The following is a 22,370-nucleotide window of genomic DNA, read 5'->3' as shown; positions in this document are numbered from 1 at the left end:
ACTTGAAGCCTCTCAGAGCCGATCGATCGTAGTCTAACAATTTTGAGGTAGATCGCCAGCAGTTCAAGCTTGAGCACCCCTGAGTAAGAGGCATAAAAAAGTTATATTTCTTCCTGTTATTAATGCGATGATTATCACAAACTGATACATTGAAGCTAATACGATTGTCGAGAACCGGTTTATCAGACGCACACAGCAAGATGAAGCGACCTTGGGAGCTTTGCAAATATCAAATCTGTATGAATAAAAAATAAATGCTGTTAGACGGTATCGTCATAAATTTAGAATTACTGAACCGTATTTATTCATAATTGAGGAATTATGCAATGAGAGATATACGTGTGTACAAATTGGTTGACCGGGTTATAGATATTATTTGTAGGAAATGTAAAAAATATCGATAATAATTACAAACTTTATTACAAAGACACGTCACGGATCGCGTATTAATAGATTTTTGAGGTGTACGTACTAGAATACACATAACTCCAATAGGAATTCAAATTGAAATATTTTTATTCAAAACTAGCTGACCCGACACACGTTGTTCTGTATATAATAAATAAAATAATGTTTTTATATGAATTTGTCAATAATATATCATAACATCAAAAATTACTTCGTAAAATATGCACCCTGCTGTCGTAATGAAATTGTTTGACAGCAGAACTGACAAACCGTGCGTCAATAAATTCTCTCATTGAAATTATGTATGGACACATCAAAGGAAAAACAAATTTGTTGTTTTTTTTAATTCAACAGCATTTTCCTATTTCTTCACCCTTTAAACCTTCTCTGGACTTCCACAAATAATTCAAGACCAAAATTAGCCAAATCGGTCCAGCCGTTCTCGAGTTTTAGCGAGGCTAACGGACAGCAATTCATTTTTATATATATAGAAGATAGGATGTGACACCACTTATTGAAAGTCAAAAAACTACCACCCATTCCAAAATGAATTCCTCAGACCTGAGAAGAACGGGCGCAACAAACTCAGCGGGCTTTTTTTTTCATCGAATAAATATGATTACAAAGTAATATTGTACAATTAAACTTATTATTTAATAGCCTAAGGGCGGTCACTCCATTTCCAATCTGTGGTATCATTAAGAAAGTCATTTATGTTATAGTAACCTTTACCACACAAACGTTTTTTAACAATTCTTTCGAATAACGTAATACTTTTCTTTTGAACATTTTCTGGGATCTTGTTGTAAAAGCATATACATCGCCCCACAAAAGACTTACTAACTCGACTCAGCCGATTAGTAGGCATCATAAGTTTATGTCTGTTCCTGGTGTTAACATTATGACTGAATGTTATGAAATAAAAATCTTTCTACATAGTATTCGATATGGTTATGGATTTTAGTACCTATTATTAATAAGAATAAGTTTGAACTTCGGATGCCAACAAAATGATGCGGTTTCTCAAATTATATAGCTTCTTGACCCTTAAAAGTGTCGTTCAGTTGTGGTTCGAAGAATAACTTAACGATTTTCTCTGTACTCAGCTGTGGCACGTAGACTTGCGCATTAGAAACCAATTCCACGTGGCCATATTAAGTTTAACGTAATATACAATTGTTACAATCAATTACAATTGCACACAACGACTTTCTGAAAAACGGTGTCTTATTATTGTCTTAAGCTTTCTATTATTCTATCATATAAATAAATAATAGGTATAAAACATAAGTATCATAAGTTTTACATTGTTTTAATTGTTTTTAGCTGTACTTGGAACTTATAATAATTCTTATACGTGTATTGGATATACCGACTTCTTTTTTTTTTCTTTCAAGAAATTCCACGTAAAAGCTGCATCGTACACCAGACAGACATGCGCGTTATGACTGTCTGCCACGTGGCGGTCTCCAATTGCATAACCTCTCCCTAATGCGGCAAGCAAGCTTTCCATTAATTGCGCGTAAATTTTCCAATCAAATTGTAGGCACATATATCTGGCGGCTTAAAAAAAACTGAATTTCAAATTGACTATATATTTATGTGTTTTCATAAATTAAAGCTCTGTAGACGACCACGGAAGTTAAATAAATTCCATTATTTAACATTTCCATGGAGAATTTCACTTGCCTTGTGTGAACTTATACCAGGAAATCAGAAACGAGAGAATGTCTGCCGCCACGCCTACGCGTTAAGTGCATAATATAACTCATAAAGCACACTGCAGTCGGAGTCGATTGCATACTAATGTCTTCCTATTTTTTTCTACAATTTAACAATAATTATTAACCTTGATGTGCAAGTACCTTACTATGATTCACATTGCAACACAAACTTAGAAGCCCAACTAGAATTGACTTGCTTCAATGATTAGATTGAATGATTGGCCTTGGTGTCGAAATGCAATCAAAAAGGTTCAAAAGAAAATAAAGGGTAGTGCTAATTGTCGTTGTTTATTTTTACTGTTCAACGATAAATCTGATATCTATTCGTTTCTATGTTTATAAAATGTTTGTAGGCATAGCATTACGTATTATATCTGTTTTAGTATACTATCAAATGGAGATTTTAGCTAAAAGTCATATTACGCGGCAGTCGGCATATTATAACGTGGACGCCACGACTACGCCATGCCGCCCCGCCGCGTATCGTTATGAAGTTTCAATTAACTCTAATAAAACCTTCCAATTCGTTTTTCAAGCACATATGATTGCATTAATAACAATAAATAATATCATACATCAATGTAATTTACGGTAATATTTCCGCCAGCATAATATTAATTCAATCCGCCGCACCGTGTAAGTCTTAGCCACACTGTAAATTCCATCGTCGACCTTTAAACAAACGTCGGTCACTGTTCACTTCACAATATAATCCATTTGTATTTATCGGAGACCTCACAGAACCACGGGTACGTAAACTGACAGTTGTTATGATCGCGAATTTGCCGTTTATCCATATTATAGTTGAGGGACAACGTGGTCGCATGTAGTATGCGACGTCCGTGCGCGGCAGCTGCGAGCTAACTGCGTGAGGGGGCCGGGAGGGGCAGGCTGGTGCGGAGAACGGAGGGGGTGCGGCAAATACTACGAGGGCGGCGGGGGGAGCCGGCGGCGTCTGTAGCAAAGCGTGAGTCTCGGACTAGAGTAATTGTGACTTGTGACTATTACGAATAGAGTTTAGAATATTATGAGATATATTACACGCTGTACTAATTATTATTGTGATTGAAGAGTGAATATTGAAGAATGAGACGCCACTGACGCGCGCACAATCCTCCTCGCGATTGGAGCAAGGTCTGGCACTGCAGACCGCAAAAAACATGCAATTCATTGGAACGCTCGTGGCAATGATTAACATTGAACAATAAATTGAGCTATAGTAATAGCTCTTAACGCCTTTATGCTATTTAGCTAACATATCGCAAATTTTTCTGCACTATGGCATTTTATATTATAAGGCCAGACACTAATTAGGTACCAAAACTAAATCGACACAGGAATCTATTAATAGAACTGGTAAATTCGATAACAAACCCGATTGGTAGTTAATCATTGATGACGAATATTTAACTAGTTACTTTTCTAAAAATAAACCCCTTTAAGTTTGTCTAAGCTTACAACCACTTTTCGCAAATAATATCTAAGTCCGTTTTTGCAAGTAAAGAAAGGCGCCAAAACTCTTTATTTATGAGAAAGGGAAGAATATCAAGATGTAAGAGTAGGGCTGCCACCGTTATTTAGACTGAATAAAGTATTTTTATTTATTTCTAGTTATAGGAAAGAAATGTATTACTAAAAATGAAAGGAAACAGAACACATCTTTCCAAAGTTTGATCCTTATTAGCAACAGAGTCCACCGGTTCAATAATACAGTATGTAATTTTTTTTATAAATCATCCGTCAAAAGTTTATTTAAAAAAAAAAGAAACTAAATAGGTATGCAGTTACTGGTTTATATAAATCGAGGGCATGACTCCTTTCACGACTTATCTCTCCTAAGTCTCGTAGTTTCCGACTTGGCCATCATCGGCCTTCTCAAAAAACCAACCTGTATAGTAGGGTTACCAACCCTATTATTATCTGATAAAATTAAAAAAAAGAAAACAAGAATCTTAAGGCGCAGACTGACTAGGATTGTAAACGCTATATCCAACCCTACAATATTTGTGTTGATCATGTAGCTGCAAATGGGCATTTATTTTACTGGTTTTCTTTTGTTTATTCAAAATTTACATATTAAATTGAAAAATCGTTCAGTTTAAGTTTTAGAAAAGTACTAATTCTATCAAATTCTTAAAAAAAAAGAATGTTGTTATAGCTGAAAATTCGGAGATTTTTCACTCCAAAGTTTATTTTTGCAAAGCAACTTCCAAATTTTTTATTGGATATTTCAAATTATATATAAATATTCTATTCGGTTCAAAATTTTCTTTAAGTCCAAGTATTCCAGTAGGTACAAACAATAATTATTATACGCTCTCATTTCATCCGGAAGACTTATAATAGAAATAGAAAGTTAAAACCACCACTAACCCAGTGGACATCCACATTGAAATCGCAAAGCTTGATGTAGTTCTAGTTAATATGTTATGTTTTAACGTGATAACCCTCACTTCAAGGATTAATACACAAATAAAATTTGAAAAACAAAATTTTATGAACGATGCAACCAACTGAGCTAACCGTTCGAGTACCGCCTGGTTAGAGCACCGGCACGGAACGCCGGAGGTCGTGGGTTCGAATCCCGCATCGTTCATAAAATTTTGTTTTTCAAATTTTATTTGTGTAGTTCTAGTTGTTGAGGTAAACTGTTATAGCTACTGAAGTTAAAAGGCTCGTTTAAATCTAGGATAGTCGTAACTTCTAACAACATGCGCTCCCTGTGCAAAACGTATAAACCTTCGATATATTAAGTACTTTCTCAATTTTTGCTCTACAACTCATTAACTGTGCATGTTCTGACAGACAGAACAGGAAAATTTCTAGAGGTTATAGAATTTGCGCAATTTAAGCTAAGCCGCAGCTCTAAGAACCTTATTACAATCAGGTTCAAGCCCATCGGGATTGACAATTTCTACCGAAAACTGTAAATTTTTAGTTGTGCTCCCATCGGGATCCAAATAATGGCGAAATCGTCCTATCAAAAAATGTCAGGACATAATTTTTGTTTATTTAATTTGATATAATTAACAGAACAGCGCAGAACGAAGTAAGCGATACTTATAATTCACTGACAATCGCATGACCTTTAGAGCCAAAATTCCTAAGCCAAAAATTGTGATACTTTGCGAGCAAAAGTTTTTCCAAGTTGTTATTCAACTTACTCTAACTGGTCCATAGACATTCCAATAAATAATCAGCCCTAGAACAATAGAATAGATATTGTAGTCGCATTGCACTGCTTTAAAGTAAATCCTTTCCAATAAAAAATGAATCATCGAAATCCGTTGGCACAATATTGAGTTATTCGTAAGTTTGTCGCGCACATACATTTAAGGCTTTTATAGCTCAAGGACGCCACTGTCAGATCAAGGGATCACACGGAAAAGACCAGATTTTAAATAAAAAAAGGAATTATCAAAATCAGTTCACCCAGTCTAAAGTTCTGAGGTAACAAACAATAATAGGAAGCACATAAGTTTTTTGAAAAAAGCTGATATTTTGACGTGTGAATTTTTGATTGAAAATAAGGGTTCTTTTCCGATATTTGAGTCAAAATAAGGTGAAAAAATAAATATTTCAATTCAAATAAATTACAGTGTATTTGGAACATAAAAAGGTAACTTTTAACAATATTTCGTGAAAAATATTTTTTTTTGTAAAAGATAAAAATAAAAAACCAAAAACTTGGTTTTTTGAATTTTTCACATAAACTTTGAGGTTATGTGAAAAAAGTGTAATTACAAAAGTTGTAGATCTCTTTATAACCTACAACTTTGCCAATTAACATTTTGCCATAGGACTTGTAGTTTTGCCGGAAATCGAGATAAACCGTTTTTTACCCTAAAACACCCCCCCTTTTCCACTTCCCGACCTCACATCGCCCGTAATTTATTTTTCCCTTAATTTTTGATATATACTCGTCCTTTACCAATGGGTTTCATCCTACTATTATTTATTTTTGGTTTAAAAAATTATCGACCCTGGTCTACACGCCTATTAAGTATTAACCGTTTAATATGCAAGTATTAGAATTACTTAAAATTCAAATATATAGTCAACAATAGCTAAAAGTATCTGTTAACTTTTAATATTTTGTTATCAGTATTGGAATGTTATAATATGGCATGACTTATTACTTACTTCCATGGCGACACATCACGGTTATGACTAACAGACGCCGTCGTCGAGGCTAAGAATATAAATTGATTTGAATTTGAGACGTGTCTAAATTAATAATCAACGATTAAAATTTGTAGATCATTAATACGTCTGATAGACTATGACAGCTGTGAAAACGTCGGAAAAAACTGAGTTCAGAGTTAACCTCTATTATGAGCAATGCACGCACACTAACACAAATTCCCGAGTGTAAGACGTAGCTTGTCACGCACACTAAATTATTAAACCTGGCCTGTTTTCATCGGTTGTCTAACAGGAAAAGGCTATCTAGACGTATAAATTAAGGTACATAATTACATATAACATTTAAGGGGCTGTTTGTAATATGAAAAAAAAAACCGACTTCAAAAAGTGAAAAGTATTAAATAACTAAAAATTTAATTGAATGCACCTCTTATGCAAACCTTTACGTTTAATATTAATAAAATACAATTTTTTATATGTGCTACCTATTGCTAGGTTTTAAGTCATAGTAAAGCAAATATAAACACGGCATATATATACACAAGGTTTAGTGTAGTCCTTTAATTTTATGGAAGAATTACATACCCAACTGTGAAGAAATGGGGGTTGAAATTTTATTAATATACAGGTGTCCCATGGCTATGTCACATGTAGGGAAAGTAGGTACCTCAAATATTGTAGATGTAACATTTTACTGAAAGAAGTCTTTGTTTTAAGTTAAAAAATATTTGAAACTGCATTCATAGCTTTTCCAATAATTGCCCGATTGAACCGGGAATCGAACATGATAATGTAAGTTGTATATCCTTGCGTCAATGTCAGATTCTCATTTTTCTTAACAACATTTTAAATTTTATGGTCTTCCTTTTATTTCTAATTCTATTTTATGTGCCAAAAATAAGCCTTATGATGAAGCTTTTCGATGAGTATGATAAAGCTACAGGGTATTCTTTCTCGTGTAGCGGGTTCGATTTAAATATTTAAAAATCTACGAACGCACTTTAATTTTTTTTTTTAAATAAAATAAAGTTTTCTTTCAGTAAAATGTTACATCTACAATATTTAAGGTACTTCCCCTCCATGTGGCACAGCCATGGGACGCCCTGTATTTCTCGATGCCATTTATAGAATATTTTTAATTAAATACCCATATTTTTATGGAAAAGGAGGACAAACGGGCGTACGGGTCACCTGGTGTTAAGTGATCACCGCCGCCCACATTCTTTTGCAACACCAGAGGAATCACAGGAGCGTTGCCGGCCTTTAATGAAGGTGTGCGCGCTTTTTTTTGAAGGTCGTTACGTCCCGAAAACATCGCACAAGGAAGCTCATTCCACAGCATTTTAATTCATTCATTCATTTTAATCAACCTTTTAAAAATACATACACACCGTTATTTTTAACAAACAGGTCCATCATTTCTATAACTGTTCCATTCTTCTCCTCGGGCTATATCCCCCGAGGGACCCCGGCACCGGTTATATTTCATTAATAAAAAACTTAAATGAGTAATATTTCCATAATATTGCGTTATGTGTACAGGGTTATTGAAAAGTTTAATATGTATAGTAAAAGCTTTTTATTCACGGGCGGGAAACTCTGAATAATAGTTAAATGCTTTTTAGCTTAGATTTTATCTTATTCATTTTTATTAGTCCATTTGACGACGCGTTTGCAAAGGATATTGGTTTGGTTACCTATTGGAACCATTTTATTTATATGTATGTACCGATGTAACGATTAGATGCGTGAAAAAAGAAATATTTACCCGCAAATATAGGCATTGGGTTGCATTTTTTTTAATCCGCGAATAGTGGAAACGAGAATAAGCTTTTACTGTATAATATATAACTGTTATTCCAGTATATATAGGTATATATGTATAAACTGACTTTAGGTATCTATATATATAGAAGAGATATCCACATATAATATTAATAATAAATTTATTACCAGAATTAAGATACATACAAAGTAATTAAGGTTAACACATTACACTTTAACATAATTGTGAATATTTGAGTACCTTGTACGTTATATGTACTGAGTGTTGGCTCTGCACTAAGCAAGGTGCTTGTGACACAGAAGCCGGGAAACACAGTTACTAAAGAAAGTTACTTCTATTTGACTCGCGGAACATAGCATGGAGATGCCAGAAAAATAATAGTAATGTAAAATTAAAGAAAATAAAAATAAAAACTTCTTAACAAACAATAAAGTGTGCGTGCGTGTGTGTGTGTATGTGTGTGTGTGTGTCAGTGATTGTGTGTGAGAGTTTCAATCCTTTTTATAAAATTGTCTGAATGATATTTTCAGTTTCTTGATAATCTAGACTAAATAAGTGTAATTCAATTTTTCGTTTTGAATCGCGGGTAGTAAGTTTTTTCAGGTTTAAAATACGGCAAAGTTTATTGTATATATGTGGCAGAAGAAAATACGGTAGTCTTTTGATAAAGGTGCTATTAACCTGGGGGTTATGGATTTTAAAGACTCTTTGTTTGATTAGATCATTGTATTGCGGAGAATCTGAAACTCTGCTGTGAGTTGTAATAGTTGCTCTCAGAATGAACAGTTGATGTACGCGGAGAACGTTACTATATACGAACATATATAGTCACTCATCACGATATCTCTGGAACCATTAGAGCTAAAGACTTGAAATTTCGTAGGAATATTCTTTTCACCGAGTAGAGGTCAGCTAATTTTCCAAAATTCCATCCGCAAGAGTTTTTTTTTTATGAACAGAACAACGTCGGTCGGGTCTGCTAGTATATGTATAAACTGCATATTTACGATCTCTTACAACGCGCATTCACTTTACTAAGTTTTTAACTAGTGATGACATGACCAAATTTATTGTGATTCAAATTTAATTTTAATCAATCAGAAAAGCGCGTACACCTTCCTTAAAGGCCGGCAACGCTCCTGTGATTCCTCTGGTGTTGCAAGAGATTTTGGGCGGCGGTGATTACTTAACAACAGGTGACCCGTACGCTTGTTTGTCCTCCTATACCATAAAAAAAAATACTGATCACGATTGAAACGTTGATAATTACAATGTTTAGTTACAATATTTAATATTATTATTAAATAGTAATTACATTGAATAACTATGATAAAAAAAATTATGTCTGAAATATTTATAAGGTATTTTATTTTAACGCCGTTAATAGTTATTTTATCATTTATTAGGTAAGTAACTGTTATGACTTTCAAAACGCAACTATATACCATAAGATTCATCGCACCTTTCTCTAACAATACACAACATGGGAAATCTCTAGCAAACTCCATAGAAATACCACAGCGTGCTTTCCGTCACGTAGACGTAATTTGGGACAAGGGCATCGCGTGTTGCTTGTTTACATGCAATAAGGCTAAGAGACTGACACACTGTTATGGAAAATTGCAAGCTTTCTTAAAATATCTTTAGTAACCAGTCATCATCATCATTTCAGCCGGAAGAAGTCCACTGCTGGACAAAGGCCTGAATCGTCGACGATTAATGGCGATCTTTGGGGGAGGCCTTTTCGGTTCCGCGCTGCCCTCATCCAACGTATTCCAGCGATCTTGACCAGATTGTCGGTCCATCTTGTGGGAGCCTACCAACACTACGCCTCCTCTAAAGACCGCCATGATGATAGGTCCTGCGCTGCCATCATCCAACGTATTCCAGCGATCTTGACCAGATTGTCGGTCCATCTTGTGGGAGCCTACCAACACTACGCCTCCTCTAAAGACCGCCATGATGATAGGTCCTGCGCTGCCATCATCCAACGTATTCCAGCGATCTTGACCAGATTGTCGGTCCATCTTGTGGGAGCCTACCAACACTACGCCTCCTCTAAAGACCGCCATGATGATAGGTCCTGCGCTGCCATCATCCAACGTATTCCAGCGATCTTGACCAGATCGTTGGCCATTTTTGTGGGGGGCCTACCAACACTACGCCCCCCCAAAGATCGCCATGATGATAGGTCCTGCGCTGCCATCATCCAACGTATTCCAGCGATCTTAACCAGATCTTCGGTCCATCTTTTGAGGGGCGTCCTCCAACGATGGCCATGATGATAGATCCTGCGCTACCATCATCCAACGTATTCCGGCGATCTTGACCAGTTCGACGGTCCATCTTGTGGGGGGCCTACCAACACTACGCCTCCTCCAAAGATCGCCATGATGTCTCTCTCGGGAAATCGTCGACCAGCGCAGAAACTTGTGTCGTCTATCGAGTCCTCTCTCGAGAAGGTCGCGGAATGGGGTAAATTGAACCTTGTCCAATTTAACCCCAAGAAGACGCAAGTTTGCGCGTTTACCACAAAAAAAAACCATTTGTCGTATCACCGCTCTTCGACAACACTTCCCTTAAAGCCTCGCCTAGTATCGGAGTACTGGGTCTCGAAACCTCGAGCGATTGCCAATTCCGTGGCCATCTGGAGGGCAAAGCCAAATTGGCTATGAAGAAGCTGAGCGTCATTAAAAGATCACGGCAATACTTCAAGCCGGCCCATATTCTAGCGCTCTACAAAGCGCAGGTCTGGCCACACATGGAATATTGCTGTCATCTCTGGTCTGGCGTACCCTAGTATCAGCTCGATCTATTTGACCGCGCGCAACGCAGAGCAGCTCGAATTGTCGGGGAGCCAGTGCTCTGTGAACGGCTGGATTACTTGGCGTTGCGTAGAGACCGCGTTCATTGTGTGTCTTCTACCGCATTTATCACGGGGAGTGTTAATTAAGAATGAAGAGCTATTTAACCTGATTCCTGCCGCCGAGTTCCACCTTTGCACGACATGCCACAAGTAAGAATATCATCCCCACCATCTGGATATGTGGCGGTCCTCCACAGTGCGGTTTTCAAGGAGCTTTCTTCCTCGTACTACAAGGCTGTGGAATGAGCTTCCTTGTGCGGTGTTTCCGGGACGATACGACATGGGAACTTTCAAAAAAAGGGCGTCCACCTTCCTTAAAGACCGGCAACCCTCTTGTGGTTCCTCTGATGTTGCAAGAGAATATGGGCGGTGGTGATCACTTAACACCAGGTGACCCGTACGCTCGTTTGTCCTCCTATTCCATAAAGAAATGATTATAGGTCCTGCGCTGCTATCATCCAACTTGTTCTGGCGATCTTGACCAGATCTTCGGTCCATCTTATAGGGATAACAACACTTCGTCTAACGGTACGTGACCGCCATTCGAGGACTTTATTGCCCCAACCACCAACCATCTGTCCGTCGAGCTATGTACCCTGCCCACAGCCACTTCAGTTTCGCAACCATCTAGGCTATATCGTTGAATTTGGTTCTCCTACGGATCTCATCATTTCCGATTCGATCTTACAGGGAAACTCCGAGTATAGCCCTCTCCATACTCATAATTCACATACTGTATAAAGTAATATAATTAATGATAAATTGTTTTGTTGTGACAACAATACACTTGATTATAGAGTACGGATTGAGACGACCTCTGGAATACGGACTGTTCACGGTATATTGGGAGGAGTGGGGAATGTACATCGCATGTGTCGGTGCGTGATTACTAGATAAGCCCTGGCGCGCCGGACAACACGGCTTCGTCAACCTTGAACCTTCAAGGGTAATGCAAAACTCTAGTAATACAATGATCGCATAAACCAGATTTTAAAAGTGAATTTCCCACATTCAAAACCCAAAACAAGTCGTTCAGAAGTGCAACGAAAAAGTAAAAAAAAAGTGACAGAACAACACATTTACCAACTTTTGTTTTGAAAGTAATTAAAGCTAAAATAATGATTTAGCCCCCATAAAATTTCGATCAACTCGATTTAAAATTGATTACCTATGTAGACTAAAACACATTTGCACGGAAAACAAATATCTCTCACAAACAGATCATACAACGAGGGAGAAATTATGAAAGATCCGGGAATACCAATAGATGCAAATACATTTTACCAAGCTTCAACTACGGCTATCAAACATGAGCCAAACCAAAAGAAACATATGGGAATATAAGTATGTAAAGAAAGCATGCTTAACATAAAAATATATAAATAGCATTAAAATATAAATTTCACAAATAGTACTTGCCGCCAAAGAGATTTTACTACAAGTTTATTCAATTATACTTAGATATTATATATTATATTATAGAACTGTAACCCGACCTATTAACACTGAATTTGTGAAAATATGTCCATTTAAGTGTAAATATTAAAAGAAAATTATTTTCTTGTGATGTTTAAGTAAACAAAATATTACCTTAATATCAAAAAATATTGGTTTGGTATGATACGGAAAATGAAAAAAAAAACTCGCTAAATACTTAGACACTGTTTCCTGTGTATCACGATATTAAAGAGTTGAAAATACCATTGTTGTTGTAAGATTTGGTAAAGTCAATCTTTTGGAGGAGTCCTGTGAAAATATTTTTTGCCCTTAAAGACATGCTCGATTCCCAGCGCATAAATCTGTTCGGTTCAATGGTTTAGTATATACAACGATTGCTGATCCTCGTAGTACGTATAAATGTTTAAACAAGTTAGATCTACTCACCAATTTCATCTCCTGCAGTTTCTAGCACCCTGTTACATGTATATTATTTACCTGAAACAAACAAAGAAATTGTTATAAAAATTAGTGAAATCAAAGAACATAAGAAACATTGTGTGTAATTTGAATTTAATGGGGTAACAGCCCACAATGATGTTGACTGTAAATTAATATTCAAACAATAAAAAAATATTTTAATTAATTATGCATTCAAAACAATGTAAGAGGTTAGGTAAATTCTTGAGATTCCATTACAATGCCAGCCTTGCAGCCCGACCAAATTAAATCATGATAAGAACGATATCAATGTCTATTTCACAATATTTTGATAAAAAAAATAGCAAAACAAAAATTGCGTGCGTACAAAGTACACATGTCAGAAGCGAAATTTGCATTGTGCATGAACCTCTAAACTGCATATGAAGTCCTGGTACATGTTGCTAGGATGACACATGATTTCAACCGCTATGAAAGACTTTTATTTGCAAAATTGCAACCAATATTCACGGTTTAGTTAAGCTCGGTGAAGGCCCGATTTATAGAATGCTTATTTGTCTGACCCAAAAATAATTTCAACTGATAAAAATAAAAACTAATGTGAACCAAGACAGATTGAGAAACAGTGTTCATTATTAAAGTACGATATGGAAATATTTACCCCATTTAGAGGAGATAATAGTTTTGTGTATAATATATCCTGTGGGACGTGTATTTTCTTCTTGACCTTGAAAATTATAACGTATCCAACATTTTTTTTTTAATATTTGACTCTTTTTAAATCATTATTTATTTATCAAGGGGTTGATTGCAATGTGTTGACTTCATTGTGTGATTTTTTTTAAACTTGAACAATTTTTTATATAATTTATGATATACTTAGAAATGTATCCTCTGGAGTAAAAATAATATCATCATCATCTTTTCAGCCGAAAGCCGTCCACTGCTAGGCCTCCCCAAAAATCTCCACGACGATCAGTCCTTTGCTGCCTATTCCGGCGATATTGACCAGATTATCGGTCTATCTTATGGGGGGGCGGCAGTACGTCTTCCGGTCTGTGGTCACCCTTCGAGGACTGCCCCAGCGGCCACCTGTCCGTCGAGCTATGAATGCCCTGCCCACTGCCACTTCAGTTTTGCAATCATCTGGGCTATGATAACGCAGATTTTTGAGCTATGTCGCTGAGTTTGTTCTCCTATGGATCTCCTCATTTCGGGAACGTTAATAAATACTATGCAGAAAGACAAAATAATATGCAAAGTCCTATAATTGCTCTGTTATATTTGTCTTCGTTCTTTATCAAAAATACACAATATTTTAAAATAATGCAATGACAAGTATGCCACAAGCGCCGCAATTACCTCACACCAGCTGATAACGTTATCAGTGGAAGGTACACTTGTATCAACCACCAACATAGTTGATAAACAGTATTGATACATGCATTATTTAAATAGCCTCACCTCTGTCTAATATTTTATTAGAAAATATTCTCTCCAATAATACATTTGCAGATTACTTTCATCTTGAAGATTACTTTAATTTGATAAAATTTAATACCGCTGTCACGGACGAGTAAAAAAAAGAAACACTCCGCGCCGTGATATTAGCAAGTGAAGCACCGTTATGCTAGTATGTGTGCGGTTACGGGGGATACTAGTTACACAATTTTATCTCCTTTAAATAATCATATATGGCCACAAATACTTATATAGTATCGTTTTGACACTTTTTCACAACGCACGACGGCATTTTTAAAATTTTATTGAGACGCACACTGATCTGTCACAGATGATGACAATTCTCATAAATTCAAATTCAATTCAAATATTTTTATTCAAAATAGGATTTAAAATCACTTATTGAACGTCAAAAACTACCACCCATTCAAAAGAGACCTCAGACCTGAGAAGAATGGGCGCAAGAAACTCAGCGGGCTTTTTTTAAATATAAAATATGGATTACAATGTAATATCGTACAATAAACATATAATTAAAGAGCCTGAGGGTGTTCGCTTTATTCCCAGTCCGTCATTAAGAAAATCGTTTATGCTATAATAACCTTTCCCACACAAACGTTTTTTAACAATTCTTTTAAATTTCGTAACACATTTGTTTTGTACATTTTCTGGGATCATATTGTAGAAGCATATACATCGCCCAACAAAAGACTTACTAACTCGACCCAACCGAGTAGTAGGCATAACAAGTTTATGTTTGTTCCTCGTGTTAACATTATGAATGTCACAGTTTCTAGAAAATTCCTCAATGTGGTTATGAACATACAGAACATTATCAAAAATGTATTGAGAAGCAACAGTCAAAATGTTTAAATTTTTCTCTTAATGATTCTTTAGGACCTAGGTTATAAATCGCGCGAATAGCCCTCTTTTGCAGCACAAAGATGGTATTGATATCGGCCGCCCCATAACAATATACTTTAGGACATAATACTATGAAAATTACTAAAGTATACTAATCACGCCGTATCTATGTAAGTTAACCGTCTAATTTTCTTAACCGCATATGCTGCAGAACTAAGCCTATTCGCCAATCCTTCAATATGGGGGCCCCACTGCAAGTTGGAATCAAGAGTAATGCCAAGATATACAGCAGATTCCACTGGTTTTACCACCTCTCCATTTAAAAAAATATCCGCATATACATTTTTGACATTTGGCGCGGTGAATTTATATTTGGTTTTATGACTACTACTACTATTTAACAATAAGTTATTGACGCTAAACCAGTACACGATGTCAGATAGAGCATTGTTTACTTCGTCATATAAAACTTGGCTTCGTTTCACTTTGAATATAAGTGAAGTGTCATCCGCGAACAATACCACCTTGTGTTTTTTTCTCCAAGGTTAGGTAGATCATTTATATAAATTAGGACGAGGAAGGGTCCAAGAATAGACCCTTGTGGTACCCGTATATACCGAGAGGAGTCCCAGGAGATCTCCTGCCATTTACCTCGACCCTCTGAATCCTATTATTTAAATATGAGATCAGAAGATGGAGTGCAGATCCTCTTATAACATAGTGACATAGCTTCCTAACCAGCGTTGAATGTTGAACACAATCAAAAGCCTTAGATAAATCACAGAAGATACCAAGTGCATTCTGTGATTCCTCCCAGGCCTCAAAAATAAGTCCCGATTTAAATATTGGTGTAATTTTACTATTCTTCAGAAGGTCAGGAAACACGCCATGATCAATACAGTTATTAAAAACTAGTGCTAGATATGGTGCTATGACGACAATAACAGAACTTATTATTTTTACAGATATACCCCATATATCAGCAGTTTTTTTCATTTCTAAGGATCTGAAAGTTTTAATTATTTCTGTTGGGCTAACAACACTGAATTTGAAATTTTGTTTACATTCCTTAACATTTTCCAAAAGAAGTGACTCGGCAACACTGGTGGAGGAGAACAAACTAGTTGAGTTGGAAACTGGAATGTCAGAAAAAAAATTCTCAAAATCAGAAGCTACTTCCTGCTCAGAGTGGATTTTTGTACTGTTTATTATTAAATTATATTCAAACATAATGTAATAGCCGCCCATCGGTCTGTAGTAGTGTAAGTGTGTGCGTGGGGCTATGTATTTACACGTTAATCGGCTTCTTTTGGTGCTACACTGTTATGTAAGGTGACACGGAGTCCTTATTTTTTTACAAGTCCCCTGTTAGTCTTTTGCGTTTCAATCCTCTTATCCAAATACAGACAAAATTCCTACTTGTGGCGAGTGAACAGTAACTTTAATAAAATTGATTTAAGTGAGTAGGCTTTGACCTATTTTTTATTAGAAACCACCTATTTTTCTAAAACAAACGTAGCATCGGCCAGGCAGTTGTTGAGTTACGATTTCTTTGACTTAATTCTTGGAGCATACTTGTATCTACTACTAAAATTGTCAGTATTTACTTAAGTGCTCGTAATTATTTTAAACTAGTAATTTGCTATCCGTGAGGACCTGGTTACTATAAGATTTTATTTAAAACTAGCTGACCCGACAGACGCTGTTCTGTATATAATAAATAAAATTGTTTTTTTTTTTTTTATGAATTTGTCAATAATATTTCATAACATCAAGAATTGCTTCGTAAAAATGCACCCTGTTGTTGTAATGAAATCGTTTCACAGCATAACTGTCAAACCGTTGCGTCAATAAATTCGACGGGGTACGCATCAAAGGAAAAACAAATTTGTTGTTTTTATTTAATTCCGAGCATTTTCCTATTTATTTAAACCTTCCCTGTACTTCCACAAATAATTCAAGACCAAGAAAATTAGCCAAATCGGTCCAGCCGTTCACGAGTTTTAGCGAGACTAACGAACAGCAATTCACTTTTATATATTATATAGATGATTGATTGCTGTTGGTTTTCATATATGAAATAAATTAATAAAAGTAAATAAACCGTTTGCTTCAATGTATGTATTCTACATTAACCTACTTATAATGCTACACATATTATCATCCAATATTTTTGTATTGGCTTTGTTTTTAATTGATAACCTTAAAAACTACTAATTCGATATCAAAAATTGTTTCACATAGAGAGAGTTACATTATCAGCGATAAACAATGGCTTATACTTTTATAATAAAGTCTCAGCCACTGTTCAGGCATTATCAATAAATAAATTTAAATGTTTTATTAAAAATGGCTCTGTCGTAAATCCTATTACTCCACAGCTTAATATATCTAAGTAATCGGACAGTCTGGGACTAGATTAAGGTTATTTTATAGCAATAGCAATGACAGTACAATATTGTATATTTTTATTAAAAAGGGCGCAAAAAAAGAATGCTGGGAGAGTTTCTTGTGCCACTTTTTCTCTCTCAGAGCGCCATTTGTTTCCGAAGCGGTAGTAGTATCTAGTAGTTATTAGAAATTACATCAAAAAGAATTCTAAAGGAATCAATTTTGGGAAAATAAATGCCTTTATGCCTTAGGGTAACCATTTATTAATTTTAAAAGTCCTGACAACATGCCTGACATTTCAATAAAAGTCCGGGCTTTTTAGTCGATCTCGTTTAGATTTTGTTTCTTGTAAAGATTAAATATTTATTTGATATTAGTTACTATGAAGTGTTATTACTATATTCCATCTACTTAAAAATAAAATCCGCACAAAATCCGTACTGCGGGCCTACCATGAACTCTTATTGCGATTCAATTGACAACCTTAAATGAACTGCTTTGCTATTTCGTACCACGACGTGATTAGAGCTTATTTAGGTTGACGTCAAATCAACTGATTAAATCGCAGTGATGTCAATTGAATGTCAAAAATAGTATCACTTGAATCGCAAACTGATTTAGTTCGTTCATTCATTCGTACCATGAGGTAATATTGCAATCTAAACTGGATAGCTCGACAATAATAACTTTTAAAAAATAGTGAAAACTTACAGAAAAGAAAAATTTTATTGATGAAAGATGAGATGAGAATATTTTATTGGACTTTTTTGTAAAAGAAAATACTGAAAATAAATACCAAAAATGAAAATACTAAAGACGAGGCATTAAGGGCCCGGGCTATAGCCTGTTCGAAAGAACGAATTAAAAAAATGTACTTTGTGGTCCTGTCAAATCAAACATCAATGGGGGTGGCGTTCATAACTTGTTATTTTTACAAAAACACCTGAGAAACATTTAATTTGTAATTCAAAGAACTATATTTATTTATATTACTATTATTTAATAATTACAAAAAAGGGCTTAATGGTTTATAATTTGAAGCTATAAAGCGCAATTTTAAAATATATTTTAAGTATTTTCTATGCAAAAGAACCGCTAAAATTATATCATTTTAGGTTTCGAAACGCAACGCATATGGTTCGAGTAAGAGAGACAAACTTATACAACGACTGTAGAGCGTCATCTCTTTCTCACACCGCAGACCTCAGACAAATTTCTTCCGTTCATTCTTCATAAGCTATCCAAACGCCATTTGGTAAAATGCACTTCATGGTACGAATTTTAGTGATTCAATTTAGGTACCTAAACTGAACTGCATCGGAATCGCATCGCTTATTAAAAGTTGATGGTAGGCCCTCAGGAGTTTAAAAGTCCGGATTAATCCAGACAGATGGTAAACCTACATGGGCTGCAATTTGTTTAAAGAAAATAGAGATCCCTATGAAAATTGCAATAATTGCAAAACTCACTACCAAGGTTAAAAAATAATGCCAATAAAAATATCATTAATAAAAATAATGTACTTCATGTTAATAGTTTCTCATATACGAGTGAAGAATAAATATTTTTTGAGAGCTGCAAAGGAAAGAAATAGGAGTAATGTAAACAGAAGTAGGTAGTGTTCTAAGGTTGACTGGTATAGTTCAAGGTTGAGAAAGAGTTTCCGTACGCTTTGGTTCACATCCGCTGTTACGATAAATATGGCCTATAAGTCACCTGTTAACTGAAATGTTTCTGCCCACAATCCCTAGCAAACACCAGAGGAATCTCAGGAGCATTGCCGGCCTTTAAGAAATACGTGTGTATACGCGCTTTATATGAAGGTACCCATGTCGTATCATCAAGGAAGCTCATTCCAAATCTGGGTTGTACGTGGAAAAAAGTTTCTTGAAACCGCACTGTGGAGGAACGCCACACATCCAGATGGTGGGGATGATATCCTAATTTGCGGCGTGTCGTGCGAAGGTGGAATTTGGCGGCATTAAACGGGTCAAACAGCTCTTCGGAACACTCTCTGCTAATGTTTTATTTTTTAGAATATTTTTAAAATAATTAAGCCTTCTACGGCTGGGCCTGACAAATAAAAAGCGCTTTAGGTCGGGGGTAGTAAAAATAGATACCTAATAAATCTTTAAAGGGTAACAAACCGCCATTACATTTATTAATATGTATATGAATCTACACAGCAATTAGTGTCTGCAGTTAAAATAAACTCGATTCATCATCATCATCTTCATCAGCCGGAAGACGTCCACTGCTGCCCAAAGGCCCACCCCAAAGATTTCCACGACGATCGGTCCTGCGTTGCTCTCATCCAACGTATTCCGGCGATCTTGACCAGATCGTCGGTCCATCTTGTGGGGGGCCTACCAACACTGCGTCTTCCAGTACGAAAGTCGATAAGCGGCGCATTATTGTTGATAAATAGCATAAGAGACAGTGAGCAAATAATTGTAATAAAATTAGTACATCCAATATCTCGCCATCGGAGCTTGTTTCGATAAATATTCATTATCAAATTTTGAAATTAAACGAAATGTCATAAAATGCGTAAGAGTAAAAAATGCGGTATTAGAATGCTAGCACGCGGTATCAATCGCGAAGTAAAACTAACTCCCCGCTCAAGAGTCAGGCCGGGGCGTATAAAACTTGAATAAAGAATTACTGAATGTACGTACACTGTACAAGATTTACGTGGTATCGAGTAACGACATTAATTTACATAGCAGACGGGTTCGACGACCCCGCTACGTGTTTATATTATCTGAATTGAAACTCAAGGTCACCTTGATTACTTTTTATAAAATGCATTGTTCGCGCGATTTGCACAATTTGAACAAAATGGCGGCTAGATTTTGTCAAACTTCATGCGATTCCTCTACATTCATTACTATTTACATACACGCTTGCCGGTTCCGGGTGCTTCGGACCTTTCCTTTTCTCAAACCGTCCTCAGTTTTGGCGACGAATGTTCTATGAGGTCTCCCGCGACCCACTTGCCCACACACACCAGTGATATTATATTTTATATTACAGGAAAAATAAACTTGCAGGAGACCTTATGCGGCGCAGGTGGCATAAAATATATGAATATGATGCTCAAAAACGCGGCAAAAGACTAGATCCACACGCCACAAAACAAGCATTCGACTTTTGTCTGTGTCGAGTTCGTTACATGTGGCTGGCGGCTAAAATCGACCGTGACAAATATACATATTTAGTAATTAATTAGCATAAAATTTTCGAAGAAAATGACTAGATGTTCGTCATTTTCGCCAATTGTGTAAATTATATAAAAATTGGCAATTTATTTTAAAAGTTAAAAATGCGTAAGTAGACAGTCTCAAGGAGAATTTAAATAAATAAATATTATGACTATTCATTGTCAGTCAATGAAAATTTAATATACGTTCACAGAAATCGTCACCTTTTTACTCATAATACAGATTTTCATTATTATAACACTAGAAATAAGGGATTACATAATAGCTTTAAGGGTAAATGTCTACACTTTTATAATAAAATCCCAGTCACTGTTCAGGCATTATCTATAAATAAATTTAAGTGTTTTATTCAAAAATTATTCTGACGTAAATCCTTCTACTCCACAGCTGAATATCTAAATGATCCGACAGCCTGGGACTACATTATGAATATTTTATAGCAATAGCAATGCCAGTACAATATTGTATATTTAAAATAATGCTGGTAGGGAGTGCATTTCTTGCGCCGCTTCTTCTCTCTCAGAGCGCCATTCCGAAGCGGTAGTACTATCTAGTATATTAGAAATACCATTAAAAAGAATTCCAAAGGAATCAATTTTGAGAAAATAAATATCTTTTATACCTTTACCGAAACGAGAGAGTCACAAACTAAGGCCGAAATGCCCAATTAGCATTCGCTCCTTCACTTATGAACGGTACTTCGTTTCAGGGTACATTCGACCCTTACGCGAAGAACTCGCAGATACCGTCAAGTAGATAATAAACAGTTACGATGCCTTAGTCACGTAACAATAAACGCAGATTCCTAGTGGAAGACAGTTCTAGAGCGGCAGCATTGGAGGCAGAAGGACCCAAGAGGAAGATTGCATATGCGCTAGAAATATGAAATTAAAACATGTCGCGGGGTGAACGGGATGCATATAGGAGATGGGAGCCCAATATAGAAATCTATAGCGGCAGGTAAAAGATGCTAACACCATCATTATATTACACATCATAATAAACATAATGTTGACACTTGGAACAGACATAAACTTATGATGCCTACTACTCGGCTAAATCAAGTTATTAAGTCATTTATGGGGCCGATGTATATGCTTTTACAAGATCTCAGAAAAAGTTCATAATGTATAACGAAAAACAAAAGAATTGTTAAAAAACGTTTGTGTGGTAAAGGTTACTATAACATAAAATTACTTTCTCAATGATACCATAGATTGGGAATGGAGCGACCGCCCTCAGGCTATTAAACAATAAGTTTAATTGAACGATATTATTTTGTAATCGTATTTTTTTGAGAAAAAAAAAGAGAAGCCCGCTGAGTTTGTTGAGCCCGTTCTTCTCAGGTCTGAGGCATACTTATAGGAATAATTTGTAGTTTTTGACTTACAATAAGTGATATCACATCCTATTTTGAATAAATACATTTGAATTTGAATATGGTAGAAAAAACCTATTAAGAAAAAAATAAGAAGAATCTAAAACTAACTCTTCGATACAAAGCAAGTTACTTGCTTTTTCTGAATCGGAGTGTGCAATAAACATGCCTTGCGTTTGCAAGAAATCTGCAGTTCTTTAAAATATCTGCAGTATTTATAAAACAACTCGATTGTATTGTGAAT

General features: G+C 35.7%; 1 protein-coding gene across 3 annotated transcripts in view; it reads right to left on the bottom strand.

Moving 5' to 3' along the window:
- Positions 1-22,370, bottom strand: part of LOC126966448 (myotubularin-related protein 4-like) — a 117,060-nt gene that overhangs the window by 80,518 nt on the left and 14,172 nt on the right. For 2 of the 3 annotated variants that reach the window (XM_050810493.1, XM_050810500.1), the window contains exon 1: positions 2,708-2,981. The exons of the other annotated variant lie outside the window; for it this stretch is intronic. The gene's annotated coding sequence lies outside the window, so the exon portion shown is untranslated. Of the gene's footprint in view, positions 1-2,707; positions 2,982-22,370 lie in introns of those variants that run through there. 3 annotated transcript variants of the gene reach the window in all.

The sequence above is a fragment of the Leptidea sinapis genome, chromosome 1, assembly GCF_905404315.1.
Source record: "Leptidea sinapis chromosome 1, ilLepSina1.1, whole genome shotgun sequence".
NCBI lineage: Eukaryota > Metazoa > Arthropoda > Insecta > Lepidoptera > Pieridae > Leptidea > Leptidea sinapis.
Note: the sequence above shows the minus strand (reverse complement) of the source record. Positions and strands in the feature narration are given on the sequence as shown.